The sequence below is a fragment of the Bufo bufo genome, chromosome 7 (genome assembly GCF_905171765.1).
Source record: "Bufo bufo chromosome 7, aBufBuf1.1, whole genome shotgun sequence".
NCBI lineage: Eukaryota > Metazoa > Chordata > Amphibia > Anura > Bufonidae > Bufo > Bufo bufo.
Genome location: NC_053395.1, coordinates 62,771,599 through 62,789,770, shown reverse-complemented (window position 1 = coordinate 62,789,770; position 18,172 = coordinate 62,771,599). Strand labels below are relative to the sequence as shown.

The 18,172-nt window shown below is 46.0% G+C and overlaps 1 protein-coding gene across 3 annotated transcripts in view; it reads right to left on the bottom strand.

The window, feature by feature from the left end:
• The window catches only part of LITAF (lipopolysaccharide induced TNF factor), a 31,297-nt gene extending 13,637 nt beyond the window's left edge, over positions 1-17,660 (bottom strand). For 2 of the 3 annotated variants that reach the window (XM_040439344.1, XM_040439346.1), the window contains exon 1: positions 17,567-17,660. The gene's annotated coding sequence lies outside the window, so the exon portion shown is untranslated. Of the gene's footprint in view, positions 1-9,666; positions 9,672-17,566 lie in introns of those variants that run through there. The other variant, XM_040439345.1, reaches the window with a different exon arrangement.
• Between the last annotated feature and the right edge of the window lie 512 nt (positions 17,661-18,172).

The following is an 18,172-nucleotide window of genomic DNA, read 5'->3' as shown; positions in this document are numbered from 1 at the left end:
CTAAAAGAGAAACATTTGCAGCATCTGGAACGGACATTAGCTGCCGAAATTTCTTGTAAATGCTGCGTATGACAAGTCAGGGGAAAAAGTTCAACTGTGCTGACAATCTTTCATCCCGGGAGTAACCTCAGAGCGGTACATCCTGCCAAGATAACAACCATCTGCTTATGCGTCACAGTCATACATCCAGGCCTGGAGCGACAGTGAACTAAGGCCTCCTTCACATCAGCGTTCTTTATTTCCGTTGTTCTGCTCCATTATTGGACGTGCCGGATTCGGCGCGTTACTGACAGGAACGGAGCCCACTTACTAGAATAGGATCTGTTTGATTTACGTTTAGGAGGAAAAAGGTTCTGCATACAGGACTTTTCATTATTCTTGATAAAATCTGTGATGGAGGCCACAAACTCAGATGTGCATGTACCCTGTGGACCTGTATTACACATATGGATGATCTGGCAGATTATTGGGAACAAAGCCAACACTTAGCGATCGCTGATTAGACAGCAAGATCTGATAAATAGGAACAATGATTTGCGGGGCCTGGAGAACAGCGCTCGCTTGTTCATTGGGTGACTGCAGGCCCCTTTTGGGGTGCAGCTACTCAGGAGTGGATCATAAAAGGAGATAAAATATACAGAACAGATACAACTTCTCCGTATTTGAATTCATTCCTGGTTTCGGCTTCAAAACCACAGGCAGAAACCTGGCAATGTGGCTGTAGTCTTACAGGACCAAGCGTTTATACAAAAGCTCATCCCTGATTATTTGTCTGATAAGAAATACGTGTAAAAGGATATTAAGGGAACATGCACACGCTCAGGACTCATGTGCGGAGAAACCGCACTGCAATCTGCAGGTGTTCGCAGGTCAATCCGCATCAATTGGTGCAGATTTTACTAAGTGAATGGAGAAAATCTGATCAGGAAAAAAAAAAATAATAATTAAAGAGGACCTTTCACCGATTATTACACTATGAACTAACTATACAGACATGTGGAGCAACGCCCGGGGATCTCACTGCACTTACTATTATCCCCGGGCGCCGCTCCGTTCTCCTGCTATGCCCTCCGGTATCTCCGCTCACTAAGTTATAGTAGGCGGAGTCTGCCCTTGTTCTGCTCTAGCGCTGGCCAATCGCAGCGCAGAGCTCACAGCCTGGGAGGTTATTTTCTCCCAGGCTGTGAGCTCTGCAATGCGATTGGCCAGCACTACAGAAGAACAAGGGCAGACTCTGCCTACCATAACTTAGTGAGCGGAGATACCGGAGGACATAGCAGGAGAACAGAGCGGCGCCCGGGGATAATAGTAAGTGCAGTGAGATCCCCGGGCGTTGCTCCACATATCTGTATAGTTAGTTCATAGTGTAATAATCGGTGAAAGGTCCTCTTTAACATGCTGCGGATTTCAAAATCTGCGCAGAAAGAATCCTCAGAGTGTGCATTGATAATTCTCATAGAATACATTGTACATGACCTACGGTGCTGATTTTCCGCACGCAATCCTGATCGTGTGCATTTAGACTAAAATGGTTTTCCTGGATTTTTCTTTTACTGATGACCTATCCTCTGGTGGAGTCCGAAACCCGGGACCCCCCGCCATTCAGCTCTGCTGCCTTCTCACAGCGCTGTACATTGTATAGTGGCTGTGCTTGGTATTGCACTCTGCCCCATGGTTATGATCACACTGTAATCCAGCAGCGGTGGCCGTGCTTGCACACTATAGGAGAAAGTGCGGGCCTATGAGCACTCCCATGGTCCTGGCCACCAGAGAGGCACTTTTTCCTATAGTGTGCAAGCCGGACCACTGTTGAATTTCAGGGTGGTCGTAACCATGTAAACGAGCAGTCTATAATGTGAAGGAAAAATTAATCAAGCCAGCAAAGGAAGCAATAAAGATAAATCACAATACATTAGTAAGTGCCTTGTATTAACTTTCTCTACAAGATAAATGCCACTTGCTAAAGTGAAAGAACCCCTTTAAAAGAGGACCTTTTACCCCTCCTGACACGTCTGTTTTAATAGCTTCATATATTTCCCCATGTAATAACAATTCTGGAACATCTGTTCTTATGTCTCTATGTTGTCCCATTCCTTTACTATTTCTACTAGAAGTTATGAATGAATTGCTAGCAGTCTGCAGTAAAAGGTACAGAGGGAGGTAACAAGTTGGGGGGGGGGGGGTGAACCTCCAGTGTCTGAAAATGGCAGCACTGATTGGATGCAGTGAGACTGTGCAGGTACACCCCCCCAACTGGTTACCACCCTCTGTACCCTTACTGAAGGCTAATCGCAATTCATTCATAACTTCTAGTAGAAATAATAAAGGAATGGGACAACATACAGACATAAGAACAGATGCTCCAGAATTGTTAGTACATGGGGAATGTATGAAGCTATTAAAACAGACGTGTCAGGAGAGGGGACAGGTCCTCTTTAAAGACTAGAAAAGCAAATATGGAGTGAATAGAGCTTCGGATCATAAATCCGAAATTGATGTGTTAAAAACTTTTGGGGTCAATTCTCAAACTGGTGTAAAGTAGAACTGGCTTAGTTGCCCATAGAAATCAAGCAGATGCCTTCTTTCATTTTCCAAAGGAGCTATAAAAAAAATGAAAGGTGGAATCTGATTGGTTGCTATGGGCAATTAAGCCAGTTCTACTTTACACCAGTTTGATAAAGGACCCCAATTTGTTGATTTTGCCATTTCCGTACAGCATTAAAATGTATGGGCTCCATGTAGCAAAACTTCATCTCAGCCAAAGTTGCTCGAAGCTTCAGTGAATGACTTCGGTATTCCCATCAGCGTATTTAAAAACATTTTAAAATAGGAATCCAAAGTCGGCTTTGGTACTGGCTGGTTCCTTGGTACCAAAGCCGACTTTGGATTCCTATTTTAAAATGTTTTTAAATACGCTGATAGGAATACCGAAGTAATACGGAAATCCGTCCGCGACTAAGTTTTGCAACACGGAGCCCATACATTTTAATGCTGTACAGAAACTGCATTACAAAAAAAGTTGTTTAACCAGTCAACTTCATATATATGATCCGAAGCTCGATCCGCTCAAGCCTACTACTGGCGGTGTCTGCAAAAAGACTGCTCAGCCATCTTCCACTGAACGTGTACGGACACCTGAGGTTGACTACCATAGATGGATTAAATCTGTCTCACTGTTTGCAGCTTCAGGTAGAGACAGAGCAACGAAGAACACAAAGTCCACTTCTACCATCAATTTGTGCTTTTCTTGATAAACACGCTGTAGAGGCTACTGAACGTTAAAAGCAGCAGAACACACAAGACACGTCCTAAAGGTGGACACATTTATGGCCTAATGATAAAAGCTTGGAAACAAATGACACCCTGTGGAGTGTTATCTTGCTGCCTCCATCCAGTAATATGGAGTAACCAGGCTGCGGCGGCACCGCCCCAGGGAGACGGCCGACGGCACCGCCCCAGGGAGACGGCCGACGGCACCGCCCCAGGGAGACGGCCGACGGCACCGCCCCAGGGAGACGGCCGACGGCACCGCCCCAGGGAGACGGCCGACGGCACCGCCCCAGGGAGACGGCCGACGGCACCGCCCCAGGGAGGCGGCCGACGGCACCGCCCCAGGGAGACGGCCGACGGCACCGCCCCAGGGAGACGGCCGACGGCACCGCCCCAGGGAGACGGCCGACGGCACCGCCCCAGTGAGACGGCCGACGGCACCGCCCCAGGGAGACAACGCTGCAATGTGTGCTGGCAGTGTCAGACTTTTAGGAACAGACCCCATTAATAAGAGGAATGGCAACACCCAGTTGTCAATAAATTCAAACATTTCCAGGAATAATAACAGAGGAACGTCACAACACCGAGTTCTATGAAAAAACACTCCATAGTTTATTTCTACAAGCGATCCCTGACATGTCTGTGTTAGTAGAGTCCATGTAGTGTCCCTCCATAGGAAGCCCTCCCAGCTGGTCAGCATGGTGGAGAAGGGTCACTCTCAGGACAGGAGTCCCGGAGGAAGAAGCCCTGTGTCCTCTCTGCAACGCTGACTCACTTCTGGAGAAAACATTTGCAATTATTCAATACTAAATGCAGATTTTCACACACAAAGAGTGAAAAGAAACACACGACTAAACACGTTGTGCAACATTTTTCCACGAATTTTGTTTCTGGGAGAAAGATGTCATCATGCGAGAAATATTCATCAGTTTACAGAAGAGGCCTCTTCCATTATATACTCAGCAGTGCAGAAAAAAACTCAATACACAACACATAGAAGACCGGCCACGCCTCCTCATGACTCACCCTGAGAGCTCAGTCATTGCATGCTCGTTCATGTGGAGGAGTCATCCTTCTGGCAGCCTGCAGAGTATGTAAAGCCCATCCCCCTGCTTATGGGGTGGGGGGTGGGGCATCTGTGGATGGCACTTATGGGGTGGGGGGTGGGGCATCTGTGGATGGCACTTATGGGGGGTGGGGCATCTGTGGATGGCACTTATGGGGGGAGGGGGGCATCTGTGGATGGCACTTATGGGGGGAGGGGGGCATCTGTGGATTGCCACCTGGACTCCTTCTGGGCACCAGAGAGCACGGCATCCTCGGTTGCTATGACGCCGTGCGCTCCCTCCTGCTGCTGGAAAACAGTAATACACTGCTATGATCTAAGAGTGTATCACTGTATTCCGGCAGCAGGAGGGAGCGCACAGCGTCATAGCAACCGAGGACGCCGTGCTCTCTGGTGCCCAGAAGGAGTCGGCCCGGGACTAATAGGGGAGGATATCAATCACTAAACTCTGCCACTGTGGTCTTCCAGGGCCCTCCTTCCTCCTCTAGCATCTGCAGGACAGCAGCGTGGCAGGCAGACAGTGTCAGGGAGAGAAACTATCTCCAGCATGCAGGGTCAGACACGGCTGTTTTACAAGTGATCTCTTTGGGCATGCGTGCGCGTTCTCGAGCGGCCGGCTGGGGAGAAGGTAGGACATTGTGCGCAGGTGCGGCACATACAATCAAGTATGTGGCCGTAACCAGAGGATACAGGTAGACAACACAGGCGCAGATGAAGGGATTTTTCAGGAGAACGGTGCAAGTTAGGAAATAGAAGTTGTTTAGAAGATTATTCAAGGACACTTGGGGAAACTGATTAACAGCAATTAATGAAATGGGAATACCACTTTAAGGACTTGGCCATTTTTTGCAAATCTGACCAGTGTCACTTTAAGTGCTGATAACTTTAAAACGCTTTGACTTATCCAGGCCATTCTGAGACTGTTTTTTCGTCACATATTGTACTTCATGACACTGGTAAAAAGTAAAAAAAAAAAACATTTTTATTTATAAAAAAAAAAATACCAAATTGACCCAAAATTAGTAAAAAATTGCAAATTTCCAAGTTTCAATTTCTCTACTTCTATAATACATAGTAATACCTAAAAAAAATTGTTATTACTTTACATTCCCCATATGTCTACTTCATGTTTGGATCATTTTGGGAATGATATTTTATTTTTTGGGGATGTTACAAGGCTTAGAAGTTTAGAAGCAAATCTTGAAATTTTTCAGAAATTTTCAAAAACCCAATTTTTTGTGACCAGTTCAGGTCTGAAGTCACTTTGTGAGGCTTACATAATAGAAACCACCCCATTCTATAAACTACACCCCTCAAGGTATTCAAAACTGATTTTACAAACTTTGTTAACCCTTTAGGTGTTCCACAAGAGTTAATGGCAAATGGTGTTAAAATGTCAAAATTTAGATTTGGCAAATTTTCCATTTTAATCATTTTTTTTCCAATAACAAAGCAAGGGTTAACAGCCAAACAAAATGCTAAACTTATTGCCCCGATTCTGTAGTTTGCAGAAACACCCCATATGTGGCCGTTAACTACTGTACGGGCACACAGCGGGGCGTAGAGGGAAAGGTGCGCCGTATGGTTTTTAGAAGGCAGATTTTGCTGGACTGTTTTTTTTTTGACACCATGTCCCATTTGAAGCCCACCTGATGCACCCCTAGAGTAGAAACTCCATAAAAGTGACCCCATCTAAGAAACTACACCCCTCAAGGTATTCAAAACTGATTTTACAAACTTTGTTAACCCTTTAGGTGTTGCACAAGATTTAATGGAAAATAGAGATACAATTTCAAAATTTCACTTTTTTGGCAGATTTTTATTTTAGACATTTTAATATTTTTTTTCCAGTTACAAAGCAAGGGTTAACAGCCAAACAAAACTCATTATTTATGGCCCTGATTCTGTAGTTTACAGAAACACCCCATATGTGGTCGTAAACTGCTGTACGGGCACACGGCAGGGCGCAGAAGGAAAGGAATGCCATACGGTTTTTGGAAGGCAGATTTTGCTGGACTGGTTTATTTACACCATGTCCCATTTGAAGTCCCCCTGATGCACCCCTAGAGTAGAAACCCTTAAAAAAGTGACCCCATTTTAGAAACTACGGGATAGGGTGGCAGTTTTGTTGGTACTAGTTTAGAGTACATATGATTTTTGGTTGCTCTATATTACACTTTTTGTGAGGCAAGATAACAAGAAATAGCTTTTTTGGCATCGTTTTTTTTGTTATTTACAGCATTCATCTGACAGGTTAGATCATGTGGTATTTTTATAGAGCAGGTTGTCACGGACACGGCGATACCTAATATGTATACAATTTTTTAATTTATGTAAGTTTTACACAATAATTTCATTTTTGAAACAAAAAAAAACATGTTTTAGTGTTTCCATAGTCTGAGAGCCATAGTTTTTTCAGTTTTTGGGCGATCATCTTGGTAGGGTCTCATTTTTTGTGGGATGAGATGACGGTTTGATTGGCAGTATTTTGTGGTGCATATGACTTTTTGATCGCTTGCTATTACACTTTTTGTGACATAAGATGGCAAAAAAAATTTTTTTTTACACCGTTTTTATTTTTTCTTTTTTTTACGGTGGTCATCTGAGGGGTTAGATCATGTGATATTTTTATAGAGCCGGTCGATACGGACGCGGCGATACATAAATAAAAATATATTGGGTATCGCCGCGTACGTATCGACCGGCTCTATAAAAATATCACATGATCTAACCCCTCAGATGACCACCGTAAAAAAATAAAAATGGTGTAAAAAAAAGAATTTTTTTTGGTCATCTAATGGTCACAAAAAGTGTAATAGCAAGCGATCAAAAAGTCATATGCACCACAAAATACTGCCAATCAAACCGTCATCTCATTCCACAAAAAATGAGACCCTACCAAGATGATCGCCCAAAAACTGAAAAAACTATGGCTCTCAGACTATGGAAACACTAAAACATGATTTTTTTTTGTTTCAAAAATGAAATCATTGTGTAAAACTTGCATAAATAAAAATAAAGTATACATATTGGGTAAGTTTTACACAATGATTTCATTTTTGAAACAAAAAAAATCATGTTTTAGTGTTTCCATAGTCTAAGAGCCATAGTTTTTTCAGCTTTTGGGCGGGTATCTTTGGTAGGGTATGATTTTTGCGGGATGAGATGACGGTTTGATTGGTACTATTTTGGCGTACATGCGACTTATTTGATTACTTTTATTACCTTTTTTGGGAAGGTGGGCAAAATTTCAATTTTCTCATTGTAGTGTATTTTATTTTTTTCATTTTTATTCAGTGATAAATGTTTTTTTTTTTAATCTTTACTTTTTTCACTTTTTTTTTTACAATTTTTTGACCCAGACCCACTTGGTTCATGAAGATCCAGTGGGTCTGATGTCTGTATAATACAGTACAGTACACTATATAGTGTATTATACTGTATTTTACTTACACTTTGTCTGAACAGATCTATGCCTTTAGCACAGATCTGTTCAGCATCATGGACAACAGGATGCCTGAGAAGGCGTCCTGTTGCCATGGGAACCTTCCCCGTTTGCTCAGTTGTGGCCACAACTGTGCAGACGGGGAAGGGTAAGGAGGGGGGGGGCTCCCTCCCTCTGTCACCCCATCCTGTCGGGGGGCTAGGAGCTCCCTATCTGCTATTCCATACCGCGGTCCGTACGGACCGCGGTATGGAAAGGGTTAAACGGCTGACATCGCATCACAGATGTCAGCCGTTTATACCAGAGAGTGTCAGCAATGTGCTGACACTCTGGTATAACCACTGACCACCAACGAATTTTCAAGAGGAGGCGGGCGGCCGCACCGCCCGCCTCCCGCACAACCCCCTCCCCTGCAAAAAATCATGCAGGGGTGGTGAAAAAAATCTATATTTTGGGCATTTTAAAGTTTCCGCGGGGATCAGAAACTGCAGAAAGCGCAGCAAACCGCAGGTCTGAATTGACCTGCGGTTTGCGGCAATCGCCGATACGGGGGGGGGGGGTCCCCTGGCGTTGTGACAGGATGCCGGGTGAATAATTTCAGCCAGCATCCTATTCGGATTAACCCCCGCAAACGCGATTTAAACTTAGAGCGTACCGGTACGCCCTGAGTTTTACCCTAAGTCCTTAAGGGGTTAATATAAGTTATACATACACACGCCAAAATGGTGTCACTAAAAATACAATTCGTCCCGCAAAAAACAATCCCTCATATGGCTACAATGACAAACAAATAAAAAAAATTATAGTTTGGCCAGAAAGACAACAGCAACACACAGCACCATATTCTGTACAACTACTGGTACTTGGCTAAAAATATCCCTCAAAAAGTTCTACCACTGACTGCACGCCATCTGAGGGGCAGGAGAAGCATTTTTCGGTAGGCAGTTATCTGAAGTTATCAAAGAGCTGCAGAGATTGTGCATGTGGAAAGTTTCAGGGTGGATTTGATTTAAATCAAACCGATTTAAATCACTAGTCAGTAAGGCTTGATTTAAATCATAGTTTTTTACATAAATATTCATATTTGGACAATTTTTCTGTTGTACTTAGGAAGGAGAAAAATAATCATTACCTTAATAATAACAATTTAAATAGGATTTATTCAACTGAAACAATAACATTACAGCATGTTATTTGCTTAAACATCCATGTTTGTTAACGAATTTGGCTAAAGAAAATATATATAAATTCTGTATTTATAGGTTTGTAGAAGTTAGGATTAAAGAGTTAAAGAGGACCTTTCACCGATTATTACACTATGAACTAACTATACAGACATGTAGAGAGGCGCCCGGGGATCTCCCTGCACTTACTATTATCCCCGGGCGCCGCTCCGTTCTCCCGCTATGTCCTCCGGTATCTCCGCTCACTAAGTTATGGTAGGCGGAGTCTGCCCTTGTTCTTCTGTATCGCTGGCCAATCGCATTGCAGAGCTCACAGCCTGGGAGAAAATAACCTCCCAGGCTGTGAGCTCTGCGCTGCGATTGGCCAGCGCTAGAGCAGAACAAGGGCAGACTCCGCCTACCATAACTTAGTGACTGGAATCTCCGCCTACTATAACTTAGTGAGCGGAGATACCGGAGGGCATAACGGGAGAATGGAGCGGTGCCCGGGGATAATAGTAAGTGCAGTGAGATCCCCGGGCGCCTCTCTACATGTCTGTATAGTTAGTTCATAGTGTAATAATCGGTGAAAGGTCCTCTTTAAGATCTTTTTCTCAACTCTTTTCATGTTATAAATTCAGTTTTGAAAACTCCAAAATTAAACCAAGCATCTGTGATAATATCTTGTAGGCAGAGAAACTACCCAGTAATCTTACAAAAACCTCTGGAAGAGCATAACATTGTGAATGGATTAATGGAATTTAACAAAAAATTTAACATATACAGCCTTATTCTACATAATTAAAAAAGTAATCTTTATTTCAGAATGAAATAACCTTTGGATGGTAATATATTTTCCTCAAAAAGCATTTTATATAAAAAAATCCCATTTAAATAAAAAAAAAAAATCAGATTTTTTAGATTTTTTTTAAAAAAAATCATAGATTTTTATCCACCCTGGAAAGTTCACCCCTGAGAGAAGAGACCTCCTTCCATGATGTCGGCATGAATGGGGCATTTACCAGGGGTTAGCCCTTTATGAACAGAATAAGTGGTTTAGGGGGGAAAAAAATGCTACCAAAACATACATAAAAGTTATGGTTAACACTATATAGTTTTGAGGTTAAACCAAGCGAGTGGGCGCTACTCAGACAGGATGTGCACGCCTGGAATATCTGAAAACCACAGAGTCTTCACACACAGCGCCTGGTACAGACATCCGGGCATTGCACCAGCGCCATATGGGTCCACTCATCTACTGTATGCCAAAGAGCAAACAAGAAAGAATTGGAAATGTGCTCCCTTCTCTGGGACACAGTGCTGTCTATGGCTAGAAACAGATCTGTGTTATATACTTCAGGAACCAAGACCAAATGATGGTGGAGGGCAATCAGGTACAATATGCATACAAACACTAATACAACCAGGAACCTTGTAGAACATACTTCAATGGCAGGTCCTCTGGACACTAGAAGTCTAGGCAAGTTTTCAGCAAGCACTATGATCAGCCTGACTGGTCTGTACCCGGGAGCGGATGATAAACTGTTCTGAATAAATGGGTTAAGTAACAATATCTTTACTCTTCTCACCTTGCCCGATAACTCTAGTGTGGATAATTTGTTAGCAGAAGTCCAGCGAGGATCTGTATTCCATAGGCTGGGGCCGGTGGCAGGCTAGGTATTCCATAGGCTGGGGCCGGTGGCAGGCTAGGTATTCCATAGGCTGGGGCCGGTGGCAGGCTAGGTATTCCATAGGCTGGGGCCGGTGGCAGGCTAGGTATTCCATAGGCTGGGGCCGGTGGCAGGCTAGGTATTCCATAGGCTGGGGCCGGTGGCAGGCTAGGTATTCCATAGGCTGGGGCCGGTGGCAGGCTAGGTATTCCATAGGCTGGGGCCGGTGGCAGGCTAGGTATTCCATAGGCTGGGGCCGGTGGCAGGCTAGGTATTCCATAGGCTGGGGCCGGTGGCAGGCTAGGTATTCCATAGGCTGGGGCCGGTGGCAGGCTAGGTATTCCATAGGCTGGGGCCGGTGGCAGGCTAGGTATTCCATAGGCTGGGGCCGGTGGCAGGCTAGGTATTCCATAGGCTGGGGCCGGTGGCAGGCTAGGTATTCCATAGGCTGGGGCCGGTGGCAGGCTAGGTATTCCATAGGCTGGGGCCGGTGGCAGGCTAGGTATTCCATAGGCTGGGGCCGGTGGCAGGCTAGGTATTCCATAGGCTGGGGCCGGTGGCAGGCTAGGTATTCCATAGGCTGGGGCCGGTGGCAGGCTAGGTATTCCATAGCCACTGCCACCAATGACTTTAATACTGGGTGCACTGCGCCACCAATGATAATTAACCTTTACTACAGATACAGGAGGTGGGTACAGCCGACACCCACCTCCTGTATTTGTATTAAAATTACCATTACTGGCACAGCATCCAGGCAGAACACTCAGGAGGAGGAGGCTGCTGCCGTTTGCCGAGCACACCAGCTGAGACGGAGCAGAGGTAAACCCTCCCCTCTCCCTCCTCCTGCTTGAATATTAGCCACACATTAATTGGTGGCAGTGGTGCGGGCAGCTTCAGAGCCCGCTCATTTTACTGGGCTCTGCGGCGGCCGTGTCATAGGAGGGAGGGATTCTACTGACTCTGGCCACTGAAAACGGCGGCGCGCGCTAAGCAAGGTTAGATGCCGATAACTTTGAAAATCATGAATATCGGCCGATAATATCGGTAAATCCTATAAATCGGTCGATTCCTAGTTGTAATGGCATGTTTTGTGTGGGGAGCAATCATTAGAAGAAATAAAATGGCCTGGAAGGTAGATAAGAGATACGCGGCACTCACCAGGGTCGAATCTTCAAATGAGCTTTATTGCTTACTAGCAGGATAGCATCAGCTGCACAGGCTGGAGAGCGGGACGGCGCAGGTGTGGATAGGCGGTGACGGCCGTTTCGCGCTGGATCGCGCTTCCTCGGACCGCGAGGTGTGTCAAGATATTAAGTAGCGGTCCGAGGGGGGGGGGGGTCTCCTGTAGTCTGACACTGGCTGCACTGATGGGATAACATCAGACTGTGCAGTGACACATCCCCAACCGGTAACACTCATCTGGACCTTTATTGCAAACTGCTAGAAATTTGTTCGTAAACTTTTAGTAGGAATAATAAAGGAATGGCAAAACAGTCAAAGGAATAGCGTCTCCAGAATTGTTATTACATGGGGGATGCAAGTAGTCACCAAATCATATGTAAGGAGGGGTGACAGGTCCTCTTCAAGAGATTAAACTCAAAAAGAGTTTGCAAAAGAAACAAAGAGGTCTGATAAGTTTAGTAATAGCAGAGCAACTCCAGAAAACTCGACAGCCCCTGGAATTCCTGGGAAAATGTCTCAAATCTGTCTCGACCAGAGGTGACACAATCCTGCACATTACAGGGGCCGGTGACACCAGCCCAAGAGCCGGGCTGATATCAGAGACCCTCTGCAGACATCAAGTGGCAAATCACTCCGATTGTGCGCAGTCTGCCTGGGAATCGGCCGGCCTAAGAGGAACGACTTGTGACATCCACTAACCATCGGCCATTACACAGAAGTATTTTGTAACTTTCTTAAGTAGAGATTTCAGATGTTGGCTGCAGGAAGGAAATGTCACAATTCTGTCCAAAATTGACCACACGTTTCAGTATCCCCAAACCCCCCCCCCAACTGTGACCAGGTAGGAAGTCACTTCTCAGTGGGGAACGTGGACTAGTCATCCCTGTCCTCAGGGTCTCGGCAGATGGACCCCGACAGACCATTCTGGTATATCCAGTGGATACATCATCATGAAGGGATGAATTTAGACAGAAAGTGCTCCGACTGCCTCGCTCGCTCTGGCCTCATACATACGACTGCAGGTTTAATCTGTGTGTTCGCTGTATTTTTTGCAGATCGCACACAATCATTTCTATGGGGCCATTCACACCTCCATAGTTTTTGCGGATCCATGCGGCCATCCTGCACATTACAGGGCACGTCTTCTTGTCTGTACCGCGGATCAACCTTCTATTGATGGGAGGAGGAAAACTGCGGCGTGCAGAGAGGGGGGGGGCGGTATTTTGTGGATCGGTTGTTTGCAGGCTGATCTAAGGGCGTGGGCCCAAAGCCCTTCTCTCTTTCCCCCTTGAATCTTCCAAACTGAATGACACAAAATCCGGATCCGCAGAAACAGAATTTTAAAACAATTTGGAAAAATTTCATAACCTTAGAATTGATTCGCTCATCGATAGCTACACACTTTATTTTAATGGGGTTGTCCAAGTGTTTAAACCTCTTAAGGACCCGGGGATTTTCTATTTTTGCTTTTCACTCCCCGCCTTCCCATAGTCCTAACTTTTTATTTTTCCATTCACATAGCCTTATAAGGGCTTATTTTTTGCAGGACAAGTTGTACTTTCTAGTAGCACCATTTACAGTTGCATACCATGTAGTAAGGAGCAATAAAAAAAATTCCAAATGGGGTAGAATTGGGAAAAACCGCAAATCTGATAAGTTTATATTTTTCTTACACTGTACACTTTACGGTAAAATTGACCTGTTATCTTCATTCTCCAGGTCAGTACGGTTCCAACGATACCACGCTTGTATCTTCATAACCATATTCTGACCCCTATAACTTTTTTGTAGCTATGTGTACGGGGCTGTGTGAGGGCACATTTTTTGCGGGACGATCTGTTCTTTTCAGTGATACCGATTTTAAGTGTGTGCGACTTTTTGATTACTTTTTATAAAAAAATTATTGGGTAGCTGAAGTGACAAAAAAAAAATGGCAAATTGGCTGTTTTTGATTTTTTTTCCCGCTATGCCATTTGCGATTAATATTGTTATATTTTAATAGTATGGGCATTTTCGCACGTGGCGATGCTCATGATGTTTATTTTTTTTATCGGTTAAGTATTTTTATTTTAAGGAAAGGGGGAGAGTAATTTGAACTTTAGTTTTTTTTTTTTAAAACTTTATTTTTTACTTTTTTTAAGTCACTCTTGGTGACAATAACTGGCAATCATTCGATTGCCCAAAGTATTCAGTGATGGCTAAATAGCCATCATTGAACGCTTTATTTGCACTATATCAATACAAGGCTGCCACCTAGTGGCCTGTATTGATATACACATCTAATTGACTGAAGCCTGCTTGAGGCTTCGGTCAATTAGCGCAAGGTAACAGGTTCCCCGATCTCAGCCGGGGAAAGCTGTTACCGGACCGGAAGCACGCGACTTCCGGTTCCGGTCTGCACAGATGCCGTGATCACACTTGACCAGGGCATCTGCAGGGTAAGAAGTATGCGATCAGCCCTATTTTAAATATCAGAAACACTGCGGCTAAGGCACCCACTGCACGTGCGAGCTGGCGCCATGTTTAGGGATCGGACCCATGATGTACAGCTACGTCATGGGTCCTTAAAGGGTTAACCCCTTAGTGACCAGCCGGTTTTGGGCCTTACTGACCAAGCGTTTTTCTTCCTTTTTTCATCGTCACGTTCCAAGAGCTCTAACTTTTTTATTTTTCCGTCAATATAGCTTTATTAAGGCTTGTTTTTTGTAGGACAAGTTGTCGTTTTTAATGGCGCCATTTTGGGGTACACAAAACTTTCTGATTAACTTTTATTAACTCTTTCTGGGAGGGAGATGGGAAAAACAGCAATACTGCCACTGCGTTTTTACGTTATAAATTTTACGGTGTTTATTTTTATGTATAAATAACGTAATATCTGTGCCATCACCCCCCCCCCCCCCCGATGGCAGGCATCAGGACCCTGTGCCATCACCCTCCCCCCGATGCCATCAGTCCCCAGTGCCAGTACTTACTGAAAGGAATCCATGTTCTTTATTATGTCAAAACCAATTGTGCCTTTTGCTGAAGTTTCGTTTCTCTGTTAGGAACTAACTCTGATTGCTTTGGAAATAATTGTTGTAAGGTTTCTATTCTCTGTAACCCTGGATTTTATCTCTTTGGCACTACTCCCGGACAATATTCCTAATATGGAAGTTCCGTTTTTGTTTCTATTTCTCTGACTGTAGAATGAAACGTGTTAATATGATAGGTTAAATACATAACTTACGATGATATGCTAATAAAGGGGGTAAAGCCCCCTCTATATAACCTGTGTGCATTAAAAATAAACCTCAGAGTGTTCATTCAGTACATCATTGTTGTGTCTATCATTCCCTACTGAGTGAAGCGCTCTCCTGACGTCAGAACAAGACTGAAACCAAGCCGATACTAGAAGTTTGGTGCCAGGGGTACCAAGTGGGACGTTGAGATTCCTATCACTTACCTCTCCTGTGGGGGCGCTGCCGACATTCCACAGCTCTTGAGCATCTTCTTCTCTGCGCGCTGAATGTCAGACAGTGTCAGGTCATAGTGCACGTAAGCGCGCACTATGCCCTGACGACGTGTCAGGATCCAGTGAAGAGCGGTGCGGGTCAGCGGGTGACCATGGAGCATCAGTAATAGCAAGCGCTTCACTCACGCTCCATGGTCACATGACACAAACGAATCCTCGATGCAAAAAATTTGTATCAAAGATCTTTTTGTGTTGAGTTACTCAATTTAATCGAGTAATCGTTGAAGCCCTAAATGGGACTGCCCTGCGCCTAGGTCATGTGACCAGTGAAGGTGATGTCACTGCCAAGGAATTGATGATCGATGGGGGTGCCAGGAGTCGGGCCCTTGTGTGTGCTGTCCTCATCCGCACGTCCGCTCCACCATCCCACAAACAAAAAGATAGAACAGGCCCTATTCTTGTCCGTTTTGCGAATATAGGCATTTTAACACAGGGCGAGACAAGGGGACCGGGAAAATGCAGGACACACAGCTGATATCCTTGTTATCTGGCGGCCAAGTGGGTACAGTCGTGCGCCATCTGCAAATCACGGATCCACAAAATGCAAATGCAGTCCGTGGGGCATTGACTATAATGGGTCGGTGGTCTGCATTCTGCAGACAAATACAATCCTTTTGTGAAACAGACATCGGCAAGTGCATCCTGCAGATGGACAGAACGTGTCCGGTACTTGTAGTCCGCTCACCTGGCGTCTTGTCGGCCTCGGGGCGCACGGAAAATAGCTGGAAAGCTTCAAACACGAAGAAAGGGACGTCCAGCCCTCTGGTGAGTGGTGTACCCATGCTCCGAGGAGTGCGGCATATCCCTTTCTTCACGTCCTATACTTGGCCATAAAATGCGCACCAAGGAACCCACAGAAGTCAACAGGTCCGCAAAAAACGTAGATGTAACACAGGCAGTGTCTGTATTTCACAGATCAGACGGCAAAATACATACGGCCGGAGGATGGGTCAGTGTCAGTCTCCGGACAACCCCTTTAATTATTCACATTTCCATCACATACACAGAAGTTATGTAAAGACTGACATGTGCTACACAGCCGGCACCGACCGCCCCACCTGTGTATCTATACCATTCCGAGGCACCGATTGTCCCACAGCCGGCACCGACCGCCACACCTTTGTATCTATACCATCCATTCCGAGGCACCGACCGCCCCATCTTTGTATCTATACCATTCATTCCGAGGCACCAACCGCCCCACAGCCGGCACCAACCGCCCCACAGCCGGCACCGACCGCCCCACAGCCGGAACACCTTTGTATCTATACCATCCATTCCGAGGCACAGACCGCCCCACAGACGGCACCGACCGCCCCACCTGCGTATCTATACCATCCATTCCGAGGCACCGACCGCCCCACAGCCGGCACCGACCGTCACACCTTTGTATCTATACCATCCATTCCGAGGCACCGACCGCCCCACAGACGGCACCGACCGCCCCACCTGCGTATCTATACCATCCATTCCGAGGCACCGACCGCCCCACAGCCGGCACCGACCGTCACACCTTTGTATCTATACCATCCATTCCGAGGCACCGACCGCCCCGCAGCCGGCACCGACCGCCCCGCAGCCGGCACCGACCGCCCCGCAGCCGGCACCGACCGCCCCGCAGCCGGCACCGACCGCCCCGCAGCCGGCACCGACCGTCACACCTGTGTATCTATACCACTCCGAGGCTTACAGTAGTAATACACCACACTATATGGCGGTCCTATGGCCCACAGACCTATGAGGTGTCATACTCTGGAGGTAGATGTCGGAAGTACTTCTCGGTGACGGAAGGTAACGCTGTGAACACATGTCCAGGATGTTCAGGCTCTGTTCACACTGGCATCACGTCTTCCATTTATGACACTGACTTACAATGGCTTCCATTATCGCCCTGTCCTTGCTGCCAGCACTGACGGACACATGTGAACAGGACCAGCCCCCAGATAACGCAAGGAGCACATTTTCAGCCGTGTGAATTAGGTCTCTGAATGCCAAAAAACGCCCATACTTCCCTCCACAGCGCCAGACAGTTTATGTTTCGCTGAGACACATTTGCGTCGTTTTCCCAAACTTGTCGCCCAGAGAACAAATCCGTAGAGCTCCAGTCTCACTCCAGGACACATATGGCCGTCCTCGGGGTCTCCCCCATACACGGGACCCCCCGAGTCTCTTCCCCCATTACTTATCTCACTAGTCTGTGACAAGTTCTAGCGCCGACTCTACAGACCGCACCGTGTAAACTTCGCCATAAAAACTTACTTGGAAGAGACGACGTCCTTCTCCCTGACTGAGCCTCCTGTACAGCGGGCGGTTACACTGAGGAAGGACGGCGCCCGGGAGCGAGCAGCGCGCCCCCGACCACACCCAGCGCCTACGTCACTGCGGGGGCGGGGCGGGAAAGCGTGGAGGGCTGTGACAGGAAAGTCCACAGCGTCTCACTGCGAGTCCGTGCGGCCCCGGGGCTGAGGAGTCCGTGCTCCCCCCACTGTCAGTACTTGCCCTCAGCTTCCCACAGTTACTGAATGATAACTGGACCTGGTGTGAACAGTGCAGGACTTTCAGTGAGGGCTCCAAATTCTTCATTTTGTGGGGAAAAACAGTATTTTACTGGTAAATGCCAGAACATGCGCAAGTGTCTTGATGCTTTGTGTTTTTTCTGTTGTTTTTTTATTTTTCACACACAGTTGGGGAGATTTCTCACCTCTTTTATGCCTCTTGTCCAGTATAAGGCTGCTTTCACATCTGCAAATTTGCTGTCCGGCTTTGAGATCCGGAAAGGCAATCTCTAAACCACAGCAAAACGCTTCCGTTATAATAACACGACCGCTACCTCCCAACTTTTCAAAATCGCAAAAAGGGACAAAT